General features: G+C 46.9%; 6 pseudogenes; all 6 read left to right on the forward strand.

Annotated features, from left to right (window-relative positions):
• The first annotated feature begins 934 nt into the window (after positions 1 to 934).
• On the forward strand, positions 935 to 1,199 carry LOC130287998 (U2 spliceosomal RNA; annotated as a pseudogene).
• Positions 1,200 to 2,675: 1,476 nt separating this feature from the next.
• On the forward strand, positions 2,676 to 2,939 carry LOC130286501 (U2 spliceosomal RNA; annotated as a pseudogene).
• Positions 2,940 to 10,054: 7,115 nt separating this feature from the next.
• Positions 10,055 to 10,318, forward strand: LOC130286502 (U2 spliceosomal RNA; annotated as a pseudogene).
• Positions 10,319 to 11,798: 1,480 nt separating this feature from the next.
• Positions 11,799 to 12,062, forward strand: LOC130286503 (U2 spliceosomal RNA; annotated as a pseudogene).
• Positions 12,063 to 13,539: 1,477 nt separating this feature from the next.
• LOC130285615 (U2 spliceosomal RNA) lies at positions 13,540 to 13,803 on the forward strand (annotated as a pseudogene).
• Positions 13,804 to 15,273: 1,470 nt separating this feature from the next.
• Positions 15,274 to 15,537, forward strand: LOC130287346 (U2 spliceosomal RNA; annotated as a pseudogene).
• Positions 15,538 to 16,075: the final 538 nt, after the last annotated feature.

A 16,075-nucleotide genomic window follows, 5' to 3' on the forward strand; every position in this document is an offset into this window, starting at 1 on the left:
AAAAGAAAAAGAGAGAGAGAGAGAGAGACTGACTTAGTGAGCGAGTGAGTGAGAGAGTGAGAGTGAGTGAGAGTGAATGAGTGAGTGAGTGATTGAGTGAGTGAGTGAGTGAGTGAGAACAAATGAGTTAAAGCAAGTGAGTGAGAGAGATCGAATGAATGAAAGTCTGAATGACAGAAAGAAAAAAGGATGAAGAAAGAAGCATGAAGAAAAAAAAATGTATATGGAGTTGCTGACATGAGTGCAATCTACAAAGCCGTTGAGGCTGATCCTCATGGGAGGATTATTGCACCAGGACCCTTAGCACTTTTAAAATGCCATTCAATGCCACGGGCTAGATGTAAACTGCAGATGACCATGTTGTGGTAGTTACCATGGATACCCAAGTGATGTGTGAGCTAACACATAGGCCCAACAGATTCCAAGAAGGCCAGAATCACCAGCGGCACCACCATCGATTGTCAGGTCACCCGGATTCAGCAAATACCAGAGTCCAAAATGATGCAGGTTTATACTGTTAATTTTCAGTTTATCGTTACAGTTGGTGTTATTCCATGTCGGAAGGGACGCAGCTACAGCCAGTGGGGTAACTAGAGACAGGCAGGCAGCTATGTGCAACAAAGGTAGGCGTGTTGTTTTCATATGCAGATCTGAAATATTGTCTTATATGCAAGAGGAGGAGTGATGGGGGTTCAGGCAAAAGCCAGGCTATGGATTGCATTGCTAAATGCTCCATCAGAGTGCAATGGTCGCCTGTCCTTTTTTTAAGTGATGATGTGGGTTTAGCCTGTGCTGTATGTATGTATGGGTGGCTGACTGCCACCCACCCAGAAAGTGTATGGGAGGCTGGTTGGCTGCCAGCCTTCCTTCCATTCCTATGAGTAATGTGAGTGCTCATGAAGGGGACATGGTTGGGTCCACCCCTTTCCCGGTTATCCCCTCTAGGCCTTTTGGCTTAGATCAAGTGTAAAAAAAGAAAGGATCTTGCGACAGATCGCATCCTGAGGCACGTTTTTTTTTTGTGTGAATACTTGCACTTGGGTGACTTGTGAGCACATACTGATACATACGTTCCCTATCTGGGGACCATAAATTAAATGGATTTTTGAGAAAGGGAGCTGATTTGGAAGCTTGCTTCTGTCGCCCTATGCATTGACCCGATGTGGCAGTATCTTCGGGTAGTGAACAGTGCACCACCCCATTCCAGTGTTAAACAAGAAAGATTCTCATTTAATCCTCCGTGGGTGAGAATTTGAGTTTGAGAATTGGAGACCAAAATGATGAGTTGCACTGACTGGTTTATGAACGTCTATTCATTTAGCGTTTTAATGACCATGTTTGCACACTGATTGGTGTAAAAAAATAAAATAAAACTAAATAATAATAATCTAGCACACCTGTGCAGGTTTGACATGACATGACAGGTAGCTGTCTTGTGGGTGGTGCTGAATCCTGTTAAATGACATGAGGGTCTCATGCCTATACACAAGGGTGTGTCATTGCTGTTGCTTGACCATGCATTGGTTTCTGTGGTCAGTGAATGATAAAAACAAAATTTACCATCCATTTATAGATGGGAAATCCGCCATGAGGCATTTGTTTTTAGAAACTGCTGCTCACAACCAATGTTGCAATGGAGTGTCTCCATCTGCTGGTGGTATTGGAAAGGCATTAGTGCTATGACAGGGTCTGAAGAAGAAGAAGAAGAAGAAGAAGAAGAAGACGGAAAAAAATATATATAAAAAGAAAAAGAGAGAGAGAGAGAGAGACTGACTTAGTGAGCGAGTGAGTGAGAGAGTGAGAGTGAGTGAGAGTGAATGAGTGAGTGAGTGATTGAGTGAGTGAGTGAGTGAGTGAGAACAAATGAGTTAAAGCAAGTGAGTGAGAGAGATCGAATGAATGAAAGTCTGAATGACAGAAAGAAAAAAGGATGAAGAAAGAAGCATGAAGAAAAAAAAATGTATATGGAGTTGCTGACATGAGTGCAATCTACAAAGCCGTTGAGGCTGATCCTCATGGGAGGATTATTGCACCAGGACCCTTAGCACTTTTAAAATGCCATTCAATGCCACGGGCTAGATGTAAACTGCAGATGACCATGTTGTGGTAGTTACCATGGATACCCAAGTGATGTGTGAGCTAACACATAGGCCCAACAGATTCCAAGAAGGCCAGAATCACCAGCGGCACCACCATCGATTGTCAGGTCACCCGGATTCAGCAAATACCAGAGTCCAAAATGATGCAGGTTTATACTGTTAATTTTCAGTTTATCGTTACAGTTGGTGTTATTCCATGTCGGAAGGGACGCAGCTACAGCCAGTGGGGTAACTAGAGACAGGCAGGCAGCTATGTGCAACAAAGGTAGGCGTGTTGTTTTCATATGCAGATCTGAAATATTGTCTTATATGCAAGAGGAGGAGTGATGGGGGTTCAGGCAAAAGCCAGGCTATGGATTGCATTGCTAAATGCTCCATCAGAGTGCAATGGTCGCCTGTCCTTTTTTTAAGTGATGATGTGGGTTTAGCCTGTGCTGTATGTATGTATGGGTGGCTGACTGCCACCCACCCAGAAAGTGTATGGGAGGCTGGTTGGCTGCCAGCCTTCCTTCCATTCCTATGAGTAATGTGAGTGCTCATGAAGGGGACATGGTTGGGTCCACCCCTTTCCCGGTTATCCCCTCTAGGCCTTTTGGCTTAGATCAAGTGTAAAAAAAGAAAGGATCTTGCGACAGATCGCATCCTGAGGCACGTTTTTTTTTGTGTGAATACTTGCACTTGGGTGACTTGTGAGCACATACTGATACATACGTTCCCTATCTGGGGACCATAAATTAAATGGATTTTTGAGAAAGGGAGCTGATTTGGAAGCTTGCTTCTGTCGCCCTATGCATTGACCCGATGTGGCAGTATCTTCGGGTAGTGAACAGTGCACCACCCCATTCCAGTGTTAAACAAGAAAGATTCTCATTTAATCCTCCGTGGGTGAGAATTTGAGTTTGAGAATTGGAGACCAAAATGATGAGTTGCACTGACTGGTTTATGAACGTCTATTCATTTAGCGTTTTAATGACCATGTTTGCACACTGATTGGTGTAAAAAAATAAAATAAAACTAAATAATAATAATCTAGCACACCTGTGCAGGTTTGACATGACATGACAGGTAGCTGTCTTGTGGGTGGTGCTGAATCCTGTTAAATGACATGAGGGTCTCATGCCTATACACAAGGGTGTGTCATTGCTGTTGCTTGACCATGCATTGGTTTCTGTGGTCAGTGAATGATAAAAACAAAATTTACCATCCATTGATGGATGGGAAATCCGCCATGAGGCATTTGTTTTTAGAAACTGCTGCTCACAACCAATGTTGCAATGGAGTGTCTCCATCTGCTGGTGGTATTGGAAAGGCATTAGTGCTATGACAGGGTCTGAAGAAGAAGAAGAAGAAGAAGAAGAAGAAGACGGAAAAAAATATATATAAAAAGAAAAAGAGAGAGAGAGAGAGAGAGAGACTGATTTAGTGAGCGAGTGAGTGAGAGAGTGAGAGTGAGTGAGAGTGAATGAGTGAGTGAGTGATTGAGTGAGTGAGTGAGTGAGTGAGAACAAATGAGTTAAAGCAAGTGAGTGAGAGAGATCGAATGAATGAAAGTCTGAATGACAGAAAGAAAAAAGGATGAAGAAAGAAGCATGAAGAAAAAAAAATGTATATGGAGTTGCTGACATGAGTGCAATCTACAAAGCCGTTGAGGCTGATCCTCATGGGAGGATTATTGCACCAGGACCCTTAGCTGTCACGATGCCGGCTGGCAGGTAGTGGATCCTCTGTGCCAGAGAGAGATTGGCGTGGACCGTGCTAGTGGACCGGTTCTAAGCCACTACTGGTTTTCACCAGAGCCCGCCGCAAAGCGGGATGGTCTTGCTGCGGCGGTAGTGACCAGGTCGTATCCACTAGCAATGGCTCACCTCTCTGGCTGCTGAAGATAGGCGCGGTACAAGGGAGTAGGCAAAAGCAAGGTCGGACGTAGCAGAAGGTCGGGGCAGGCAGCAAGGATCGTAGTCAGGGGCAACGGCAGAAGGTCTGGAAACACAGGCAAGGAACACACAAGGAACGCTTTCACTGGCACTAAGGCAACAAGATCCGGCAAGGGAGTGCAGGGGAAGTGAGGTGATATAGGGAAGTGCACAGGTGAACACACTGATTGGAACCACTGCGCCAATCAGCGGCGCAGTGGCCCTTTAAATCGCAGAGACCCGGCGCGCGCGCGCCCTAGGGAGCGGGGCCGCGCGCGCCGGGACAGAACAGACGGAGAGCGAGTCAGGTAGGGGAGCCGGGGTGCGCATCGCGAGCGGGCGCTACCCGCATCGCGAATCGCATCCCGGCTGGCAGCGGAATCGCAGCGCCCCGGGTCAGAGGACGTGATTGGAGCGCTGCCGCGGGGAGAGTGAAGCGAGCGCTCCGGGGAGGAGCGGGGACCCGGAGCGCTCGGCGTAACAGTACCCCCCCCCTTGGGTCTCCCCCTCTTCTTAGAGCCTGAGAACCTGAGGAGCAGACTTTTGTCTAGGATGTTGTCCTCAGGTTCCCAGGATCTCTCTTCAGGACCACAACCCTCCCAGTCCACTAAAAAAAAATTTTTCCCTCTGACCTTTTTGGCAGCTAAAATTTCTTTGACCGAGAAGATGTCCGAGGAGCCGGAAACAGGAGTGGGAGGAACAGATTTGGGAGAAAAACGGTTGAGGATGAGTGGTTTGAGAAGAGAGACGTGAAAGGCATTAGGGATACGAAGAGAGGGAGGAAGAAGAAGTTTATAAGAGACAGGATTAATTTGACACAAAATTTTGAAAGGACCAAGATAGCGTGGTCCCAACTTGTAGCTAGGGACACGGAAGCGGACATATTTAGCGGAGAGCCATACCTTGTCTCCAGGGGAAAAAACGGGGGGAGCTCTTCTTTTCTTATCCGCGAACTTCTTCATGCGTGATGAAGCCTGTAAGAGAGAATTTTGGGTCTCTCTCCATATGATGGAAAGGTCACGAGAAATTTCATCCACAGCGGGCAGACCAGAGGGCAAGGGAGTAGGGAGGGGGGGAAGAGGGTGACGGCCGTACACCACGAAAAATGGGGATTTGGAGGAAGACTCAGAGACCCTGAAGTTATACGAGAATTCGGCCCATGGGAGGAGATCTGCCCAGTCATCCTGGCGGGAGGAAACAAAATGTCGCAAATAATCACCCAAGATCTGGTTAATCCTTTCTACTTGTCCATTGGACTGGGGATGATATGCAGAAGAAAAATTTAATTTAATCTTGAGTTGTTTACAGAGAGCCCTCCAGAATTTAGACACGAATTGGACGCCTCTATCCGAGACAATCTGCGTAGGCAACCCGTGAAGACGAAAAATGTGTACAAAAAATTGTTTAGCCAACTGAGGCGCAGAAGGAAGACCAGGAAGAGGGATGAAATGTGCCATTTTGGAGAATCGATCAACGACCACCCAAATAACAGTGTTGCCACGGGAAGGGGGTAAATCAGTAATAAAATCCATACCAATCAGAGACCAAGGCTGTTCGGGGACAGGCAGAGGATGAAGAAAACCAGCGGGCTTCTGGCGAGGAGTCTTATCCCGGGCACAGATAGTGCAGGCTCGCACAAAGTCCACAACATCCGTCTCCAGAGTCGGCCACCAATAGAAGCGGGAGATGAGTTGCACAGATTTCTTGATACCCGCATGACCTGCGAGATGGGAGGAGTGACCCCATTTGAGGATTCCGAGGCGTTGGCGAGGAGAAACAAAGGTCTTTCCTGGAGGAGTCTGCCTGATGGAGGCAGGAGAAGTGGAGATCAGGCAGTCAGGTGGAATGATGTGTTGCGGAGAGAGTTCAACTTCTGAGGCATCCGAGGAACGAGAGAGAGCATCGGCCCTAATGTTCTTATCGGCAGGACGAAAGTGAATCTCAAAATTAAATCGGGCAAAAAACAGAGACCACCGGGCCTGGCGAGGATTCAGCCGTTGGGCAGACTGGAGGTAGGAGAGGTTCTTGTGGTCGGTGTAGATAATAACAGGAGAACTTGATCCCTCCAGCAGATGCCTCCATTCCTCAAGTGCTAATTTAATGGCTAGAAGCTCTCGATCCCCGATGGAGTAGTTCCTCTCCGCTGGAGAGAAGGTCCTAGAGAAAAAACCACAAGTGACAGCATGCCCGGAAGAATTTTTTTGTAGAAGAACAGCTCCAGCTCCCACTGAGGAGGCATCAACCTCCAATAGGAAGGGTTTGGAAGGGTCAGGTCTGGAGAGGACGGGAGCCGAAGAAAAGGCAGACTTGAGTCGTTTAAAGGCGTCTTCTGCTTGAGGGGGCCAGGACTTGGGATCAGCATTTTTTTTGGTTAAAGCCACGATAGGAGCCACAATGGTAGAAAAATGTGGAATAAATTGCCTGTAATAATTGGCGAACCCCAAAAAGCGTTGGATAGCACGGAGTCCGGAGGGGCGTGGCCAATCTAAGACGGCAGAGAGTTTGTCTGGATCCATCTGTAGTCCCTGGCCAGAGACCAAATATCCTAGAAAAGGAAGAGATTGGCATTCAAACAGACATTTCTCAATTTTGGCATAGAGTTGGTTGTCACGAAGTCTCTGAAGAACCATACGGACATGCTGGCGGTGTTCTTCTAGATTGGCAGAAAAAATTAGGATATCGTCCAGATATACAACAACACAGGAGTATAACAGATCACGAAAAATTTCATTGACAAAGTCTTGGAAGACGGCAGGGGCGTTGCACAGTCCAAAGGGCATGACTAGATACTCAAAGTGTCCATCTCTGGTGTTAAATGCCGTTTTCCACTCGTCCCCCTCTCTGATGCGGATGAGGTTATAGGCGCCTCTTAAGTCCAATTTAGTGAAGATGTGGGCACCTTGGAGGCGATCAAAGAGTTCAGAGATGAGGGGTAAGGGGTAGCGGTTCTTAACCGTGATTTTATTAAGACCGCGGTAGTCAATGCATGGACGTAGGGAGCCATCTTTTTTGGACACAAAGAAAAATCCGGCTCCGGCAGGAGAGGAGGATTTACGGATAAAGCCCTTTTTTAGATTCTCCTGGACGTATTCGGACATGGCAAGAGTCTCTGGGGCAGAGAGAGGATAAATTCTGCCCCGGGGTGGAGTAGTGCCCGGGAGGAGGTCGATAGGGCAATCATAAGGCCTGTGAGGAGGTAGAGTCTCAGCTTGTTTTTTGCAGAAAACATCCGCGAAGTCCATATAGGCCTTAGGGAGACCGGTTACTGGAGGAACCACAGAGTTACGGCAAGGGTTACTGGGAACCGGTTTTAGACAGTTCTTGGAACAAGAGGACCCCCAACTCTTGATCTCCCCAGTGGACCAATCCAGGGTAGGGGAATGAAGTTGAAGCCAGGGAAGTCCAAGGAGAATTTCCGAGGTGCAATTGGGGAGGACCAAAAGTTCAATCCTCTCATGATGAGATCCGATGCTCATAAGAAGGGGCTCCGTGCGGAAACGTATGGTACAGTCCAATCTTTCATTATTTACACAATTGATGTAGAGGGGTCTGGCGAGACTGGTCACCGGGATGTTGAACCTGTTGACGAGAGAGGCCAAAATAAAATTTCCTGCAGATCCAGAGTCCAAGAAGGCCACTGTAGAGAAGGAGAAGGCAGAGGCAGACATCCGCACAGGCACAGTAAGACGTGGAGAAGCAGAGTAGACATCAAGGACTGTCTCATCTTTGTGCGGAGTCAGCGTACGTCTTTCCAGGCGGGGAGGACGGATAGGACAATCTCTCAGGAAGTGTTCGGTACTAGCACAGTACAGGCAGAGGTTCTCCATACGGCGTCGTGTCCTCTCTTGAGGTGTCAGGCGAGACCGGTCGACCTGCATAGCCTCCACGGCGGGAGGCACAGGAACAGATTGCAGGGGACCAGAGGAGAGAGGAGCCGAGGAGAAGAAACGCCTCGTGCGAACAGAGTCCATATCTTGGCGGAGTTCCTGACGCCTTTCGGAAAAACGCATGTCAATGCGAGTGGCTAGGTGAATAAGTTCATGTAGATTAGCAGGAATTTCTCGTGCGGCCAGAACATCTTTAATGTTGCTGGATAGGCCTTTTTTGAAGGTCGCGCAGAGGGCCTCATTATTCCAGGACAATTCTGAAGCAAGAGTACGGAATTGTACGGCATACTCGCCAACGGAAGAATTACCCTGGACCAGGTTCAACAGGGCAGTCTCAGCAGAAGAGGCTCGGGCAGGTTCCTCAAAGACACTTCGGATTTCCGAGAAGAAGGAGTGTACAGAGGCAGTGACGGGGTCATTGCGGTCCCAGAGCGGTGTGGCCCATGACAGGGCTTTTCCGGACAGAAGGCTGACTACGAAAGCCACCTTAGACCTTTCAGTGGGAAACAGGTCCGACATCATCTCCAGATGCAGGGAACATTGGGAAAGAAAGCCACGGCAAAACTTAGAGTCCCCATCAAATTTATCCGGCAAGGATAAGCGTATCCCAGGAGCGGCCACTCGCTGCGGAGGAGGTGCAGGAGCTGGCGGAGGAGATGACTGCTGAAGCTGTGGTAGTAACTGTTGTAGCATAACGGTCAGTTGAGACAGCTGTTGGCCTTGTTGCGCTATCTGTTGTGACTGCTGGGCGACCACCGTGGTGAGGTCAGCGACAACTGGCAGAGGAACTTCAGCGGGATCCATGGCCGGATCTACTGTCACGATGCCGGCTGGCAGGTAGTGGATCCTCTGTGCCAGAGAGGGATTGGCGTGGACCGTGCTAGTGGACCGGTTCTAAGCCACTACTGGTTTTCACCAGAGCCCGCCGCAAAGCGGGATGGTCTTGCTGCGGCGGTAGTGACCAGGTCGTATCCACTAGCAACGGCTCACCTCTCTGGCTGCTGAAGATAGGCGCGGTACAAGGGAGTAGGCAAAAGCAAGGTCGGACGTAGCAGAAGGTCGGGGCAGGCAGCAAGGATCGTAGTCAGGGGCAACGGCAGAAGGTCTGGAAACACAGGCAAGGAACACACAAGGAACGCTTTCACTGGCACTAAGGCAACAAGATCCGGCAAGGGAGTGCAGGGGAAGTGAGGTGATATAGGGAAGTGCACAGGTGAACACACTGATTGGAACCACTGCGCCAATCAGCGACGCAGTGGCCCTTTAAATCGCAGAGACCCGGCGCGCGCGCGCCCTAGGGAGCGGGGCCGCGCGCGCCGGGACAGAACAGACGGAGAGCGAGTCAGGTAGGGGAGCCGGGGTGCGCATCGCGAGCGGGCGCTACCCGCATCGCGAATCGCATCCCGGCTGGCAGCGGAATCGCAGCGCCCCGGGTCAGAGGACGTGATTGGAGCGCTGCCGCGGGGAGAGTGAAGCGAGCGCTCCGGGGAGGAGCGGGGACCCGGAGCGCTCGGCGTAACATTAGCACTTTTAAAATGCCATTCAATGCCACGGGCTAGATGTAAACTGCAGATGACCATGTTGTGGTAGTTACCATGGATACCCAAGTGATGTGTGAGCTAACACATAGGCCCAACAGATTCCAAGAAGGCCAGAATCACCAGCGGCACCACCATCGATTGTCAGGTCACCCGGATTCAGCAAATACCAGAGTCCAAAATGATGCAGGTTTATACTGTTAATTTTCAGTTTATCGTTACAGTTGGTGTTATTCCATGTCGGAAGGGACGCAGCTACAGCCAGTGGGGTAACTAGAGACAGGCAGGCAGCTATGTGCAACAAAGGTAGGCGTGTTGTTTTCATATGCAGATCTGAAATATTGTCTTATATGCAAGAGGAGGAGTGATGGGGGTTCAGGCAAAAGCCAGGCTATGGATTGCATTGCTAAATGCTCCATCAGAGTGCAATGGTCGCCTGTCCTTTTTTTAAGTGATGATGTGGGTTTAGCCTGTGCTGTATGTATGTATGGGTGGCTGACTGCCACCCACCCAGAAAGTGTATGGGAGGCTGGTTGGCTGCCAGCCTTCCTTCCATTCCTATGAGTAATGTGAGTGCTCATGAAGGGGACATGGTTGGGTCCACCCCTTTCCCGGTTATCCCCTCTAGGCCTTTTGGCTTAGATCAAGTGTAAAAAAAGAAAGGATCTTGCGACAGATCGCATCCTGAGGCACGTTTTTTTTTGTGTGAATACTTGCACTTGGGTGACTTGTGAGCACATACTGATACATACGTTCCCTATCTGGGGACCATAAATTAAATGGATTTTTGAGAAAGGGAGCTGATTTGGAAGCTTGCTTCTGTCGCCCTATGCATTGACCCGATGTGGCAGTATCTTCGGGTAGTGAACAGTGCACCACCCCATTCCAGTGTTAAACAAGAAAGATTCTCATTTAATCCTCCGTGGGTGAGAATTTGAGTTTGAGAATTGGAGACCAAAATGATGAGTTGCACTGACTGGTTTATGAACGTCTATTCATTTAGCGTTTTAATGACCATGTTTGCACACTGATTGGTGTAAAAAAATAAAATAAAACTAAATAATAATAATCTAGCACACCTGTGCAGGTTTGACATGACATGACAGGTAGCTGTCTTGTGGGTGGTGCTGAATCCTGTTAAATGACATGAGGGTCTCATGCCTATACACAAGGGTGTGTCATTGCTGTTGCTTGACCATGCATTGGTTTCTGTGGTCAGTGAATGATAAAAACAAAATTTACCATCCATTGATGGATGGGAAATCCGCCATGAGGCATTTGTTTTTAGAAACTGCTGCTCACAACCAATGTTGCAATGGAGTGTCTCCATCTGCTGGTGGTATTGGAAAGGCATTAGTGCTATGACAGGGTCTGAAGAAGAAGAAGAAGAAGAAGAAGAAGAAGACGGAAAAAAATATATATAAAAAGAAAAAGAGAGAGAGAGAGAGAGACTGACTTAGTGAGCGAGTGAGTGAGAGAGTGAGAGTGAGTGAGAGTGAATGAGTGAGTGAGTGATTGAGTGAGTGAGTGAGTGAGTGAGTGAGAACAAATGAGTTAAAGCAAGTGAGTGAGAGAGATCGAATGAATGAAAGTCTGAATGACAGAAAGAAAAAAGGATGAAGAAAGAAGCATGAAGAAAAAAAAATGTATATGGAGTTGCTGACATGAGTGCAATCTACAAAGCCGTTGAGGCTGATCCTCATGGGAGGATTATTGCACCAGGACCCTTAGCACTTTTAAAATGCCATTCAATGCCACGGGCTAGATGTAAACTGCAGATGACCATGTTGTGGTAGTTACCATGGATACCCAAGTGATGTGTGAGCTAACACATAGGCCCAACAGATTCCAAGAAGGCCAGAATCACCAGCGGCACCACCATCGATTGTCAGGTCACCCGGATTCAGCAAATACCAGAGTCCAAAATGATGCAGGTTTATACTGTTAATTTTCAGTTTATCGTTACAGTTGGTGTTATTCCATGTCGGAAGGGACGCAGCTACAGCCAGTGGGGTAACTAGAGACAGGCAGGCAGCTATGTGCAACAAAGGTAGGCGTGTTGTTTTCATATGCAGATCTGAAATATTGTCTTATATGCAAGAGGAGGAGTGATGGGGGTTCAGGCAAAAGCCAGGCTATGGATTGCATTGCTAAATGCTCCATCAGAGTGCAATGGTCGCCTGTCCTTTTTTTAAGTGATGATGTGGGTTTAGCCTGTGCTGTATGTATGTATGGGTGGCTGACTGCCACCCACCCAGAAAGTGTATGGGAGGCTGGTTGGCTGCCAGCCTTCCTTCCATTCCTATGAGTAATGTGAGTGCTCATGAAGGGGACATGGTTGGGTCCACCCCTTTCCCGGTTATCCCCTCTAGGCCTTTTGGCTTAGATCAAGTGTAAAAAAAGAAAGGATCTTGCGACAGATCGCATCCTGAGGCACGTTTTTTTTTGTGTGAATACTTGCACTTGGGTGACTTGTGAGCACATACTGATACATACGTTCCCTATCTGGGGACCATAAATTAAATGGATTTTTGAGAAAGGGAGCTGATTTGGAAGCTTGCTTCTGTCGCCCTATGCATTGACCCGATGTGGCAGTATCTTCGGGTAGTGAACAGTGCACCACCCCATTCCAGTGTTAAACAAGAAAGATTCTCATTTAATCCTCCGTGGGTGAGAATTTGAGTTTGAGAATTGGAGACCAAAATGATGAGTTGCACTGACTGGTTTATGAACGTCTATTCATTTAGCGTTTTAATGACCATGTTTGCACACTGATTGGTGTAAAAAAATAAAATAAAACTAAATAATAATAATCTAGCACACCTGTGCAGGTTTGACATGACATGACAGGTAGCTGTCTTGTGGGTGGTGCTGAATCCTCTTAAATGACATGAGGGTCTCATGCCTATACACAAGGGTGTGTCATTGCTGTTGCTTGACCATGCATTGGTTTCTGTGGTCAGTGAATGATAAAAACAAAATTTACCATCCATTGATGGATGGGAAATCCGCCATGAGGCATTTGTTTTTAGAAACTGCTGCTCACAACCAATGTTGCAATGGAGTGTCTCCATCTGCTGGTGGTATTGGAAAGGCATTAGTGCTATGACAGGGTCTGAAGAAGAAGAAGAAGAAGAAGAAGAAGACGGAAAAAAATATATATAAAAAGAAAAAGAGAGAGAGAGAGAGAGACTGACTTAGTGAGCGAGTGAGTGAGAGAGTGAGAGTGAGTGAGAGTGAATGAGTGAGTGAGTGATTGAGTGAGTGAGTGAGTGAGTGAGTGAGAACAAATGAGTTAAAGCAAGTGAGTGAGAGAGATCGAATGAATGAAAGTCTGAATGACAGAAAGAAAAAAGGATGAAGAAAGAAGCATGAAGAAAAAAAAATGTATATGGAGTTGCTGACATGAGTGCAATCTACAAAGCCGTTGAGGCTGATCCTCATGGGAGGATTATTGCACCAGGACCCTTAGCACTTTTAAAATGCCATTCAATGCCACGGGCTAGATGTAAACTGCAGATGACCATGTTGTGGTAGTTACCATGGATACCCAAGTGATGTGTGAGCTAACACATAGGCCCAACAGATTCCAAGAAGGCCAGAATCACCAGCGGCACCACCATCGATTGTCAGGTCACCCGGATTCAGCAAATACCAGAGTCCAAAATGATGCAGGTTTATACTGTTAATTTTCAGTTTATCGTTACAGTTGGTGTTATTCCATGTCGGAAGGGACGCAGCTACAGCCAGTGGGGTAACTAGAGACAGGCAGGCAGCTATGTGCAACAAAGGTAGGCGTGTTGTTTTCATATGCAGATCTGAAATATTGTCTTATATGCAAGAGGAGGAGTGATGGGGGTTCAGGCAAAAGCCAGGCTATGGATTGCATTGCTAAATGCTCCATCAGAGTGCAATGGTCGCCTGTCCTTTTTTTAAGTGATGATGTGGGTTTAGCCTGTGCTGTATGTATGTATGGGTGGCTGACTGCCACCCACCCAGAAAGTGTATGGGAGGCTGGTTGGCTGCCAGCCTTCCTTCCATTCCTATGAGTAATGTGAGTGCTCATGAAGGGGACATGGTTGGGTCCACCCCTTTCCCGGTTATCCCCTCTAGGCCTTTTGGCTTAGATCAAGTGTAAAAAAAGAAAGGATCTTGCGACAGATCGCATCCTGAGGCACGTTTTTTTTTGTGTGAATACTTGCACTTGGGTGATTTGTGAGCACATACTGATACATACGTTCCCTATCTGGGGACCATAAATTAAATGGATTTTTGAGAAAGGGAGCTGATTTGGAAGCTTGCTTCTGTCGCCCTATGCATTGACCCGATGTGGCAGTATCTTCGGGTAGTGAACAGTGCACCACCCCATTCCAGTGTTAAACAAGAAAGATTCTCATTTAATCCTCCGTGGGTGAGAATTTGAGTTTGAGAATTGGAGACCAAAATGATGAGTTGCACTGACTGGTTTATGAACGTCTATTCATTTAGCGTTTTAATGACCATGTTTGCACACTGATTGGTGTAAAAAAATAAAATAAAACTAAATAATAATAATCTAGCACACCTGTGCAGGTTTGACATGACATGACAGGTAGCTGTCTTGTGGGTGGTGCTGAATCCTGTTAAATGACATGAGGGTCTCATGCCTATACACAAGGGTGTGTCATTGCTGTTGCTTGACCATGCATTGGTTTCTGTGGTCAGTGAATGATAAAAACAAAATTTACCATCCATTGATGGATGGGAAATCCGCCATGAGGCATTTGTTTTTAGAAACTGCTGCTCACAACCAATGTTGCAATGGAGTGTCTCCATCTGCTGGTGGTATTGGAAAGGCATTAGTGCTATGACAGGGTCTGAAGAAGAAGAAGAAGAAGAAGAAGACGGAAAAAAATATATATAAAAAGAAAAAGAGAGAGAGAGAGAGAGACTGACTTAGTGAGCGAGTGAGTGAGAGAGTGAGAGTGAGTGAGAGTGAATGAGTGAGTGAGTGATTGAGTGAGTGAGTGAGTGAGTGAGAACAAATGAGTTAAAGCAAGTGAGTGAGAGAGATCGAATGAATGAAAGTCTGAATGACAGAAAGAAAAAAGGATGAAGAAAGAAGCATGAAGAAAAAAAAATGTATATGGAGTTGCTGACATGAGTGCAATCTACAAAGCCGTTGAGGCTGATCCTCATGGGAGGATTATTGCACCAGGACCCTTAGCACTTTTAAAATGCCATTCAATGCCACGGGCTAGATGTAAACTGCAGATGACCATGTTGTGGTAGTTACCATGGATACCCAAGTGATGTGTGAGCTAACACATAGGCCCAACAGATTCCAAGAAGGCCAGAATCACCAGCGGCACCACCATCGATTGTCAGGTCACCCGGATTCAGCAAATACCAGAGTCCAAAATGATGCAGGTTTATACTGTTAATTTTCAGTTTATCGTTACAGTTGGTGTTATTCCATGTCGGAAGGGACGCAGCTACAGCCAGTGGGGTAACTAGAGACAGGCAGGCAGCTATGTGCAACAAAGGTAGGCGTGTTGTTTTCATATGCAGATCTGAAATATTGTCTTATATGCAAGAGGAGGAGTGATGGGGGTTCAGGCAAAAGCCAGGCTATGGATTGCATTGCTAAATGCTCCATCAGAGTGCAATGGTCGCCTGTCCTTTTTTTAAGTGATGATGTGGGTTTAGCCTGTGCTGTATGTATGTATGGGTAGCTGACTGCCACCCACCCAGAAAGTGTATGGGAGGCTGGTTGGCTGCCAGCCTTCCTTCCATTCCTATGAGTAATGTGAGTGCTCATGAAGGGGACATGGTTGGGTCCACCCCTTTCCCGGTTATCCCCTCTAGGCCTTTTGGCTTAGATCAAGTGTAAAAAAAGAAAGGATCTTGCGACAGATCGCATCCTGAGGCACGTTTTTTTTTGTGTGAATACTTGCACTTGGGTGACTTGTGAGCACATACTGATACATATGTTCCCTATCTGGGGACCATAAATTAAATGGATTTTTGAGAAAGGGAGCTGATTTGGAAGCTTGCTTCTGTCGCCCTATGCATTGACCCGATGTGGCAGTATCTTCGGGTAGTGAACAGTGCACCACCCCATTCCAGTGTTAAACAAGAAAGATTCTCATTTAATCCTCCGTGGGTGAGAATTTGAGTTTGAGAATTGGAGACCAAAATGATGAGTTGCACTGACTGGTTTATGAACGTCTATTCATTTAGCGTTTTAATGACCATGTTTGCACACTGATTGGTGTAAAAAAATAAAATAAAACTAAATAATAATAATCTAGCACACCTGTGCAGGTTTGACATGACATGACAGGTAGCTGTCTTGTGGGTGGTGCTGAATCCTGTTAAATGACATGAGGGTCTCATGCCTATACACAAGGGTGTGTCATTGCTGTTGCTTGACCATGCATTGGTTTCTGTGGTCAGTGAATGATAAAAACAAAATTTACCATCCATTGATGGATGGGAAATCCGCCATGAGGCATTTGTTTTTAGAAACTGCTGCTCACAACCAATGTTGCAATGGAGTGTCTCCATCTGCTGGTGGTATTGGAAAGGCATTAGTGCTATGACAGGGTCTGAAGAAGAAGAAGAAGAAGAAGAAGAAGAAGACGGAAAAAAATATA

This window comes from Hyla sarda, chromosome 8, assembly GCF_029499605.1.
Source record: "Hyla sarda isolate aHylSar1 chromosome 8, aHylSar1.hap1, whole genome shotgun sequence".
NCBI classification, from domain to species: domain Eukaryota; kingdom Metazoa; phylum Chordata; class Amphibia; order Anura; family Hylidae; genus Hyla; species Hyla sarda.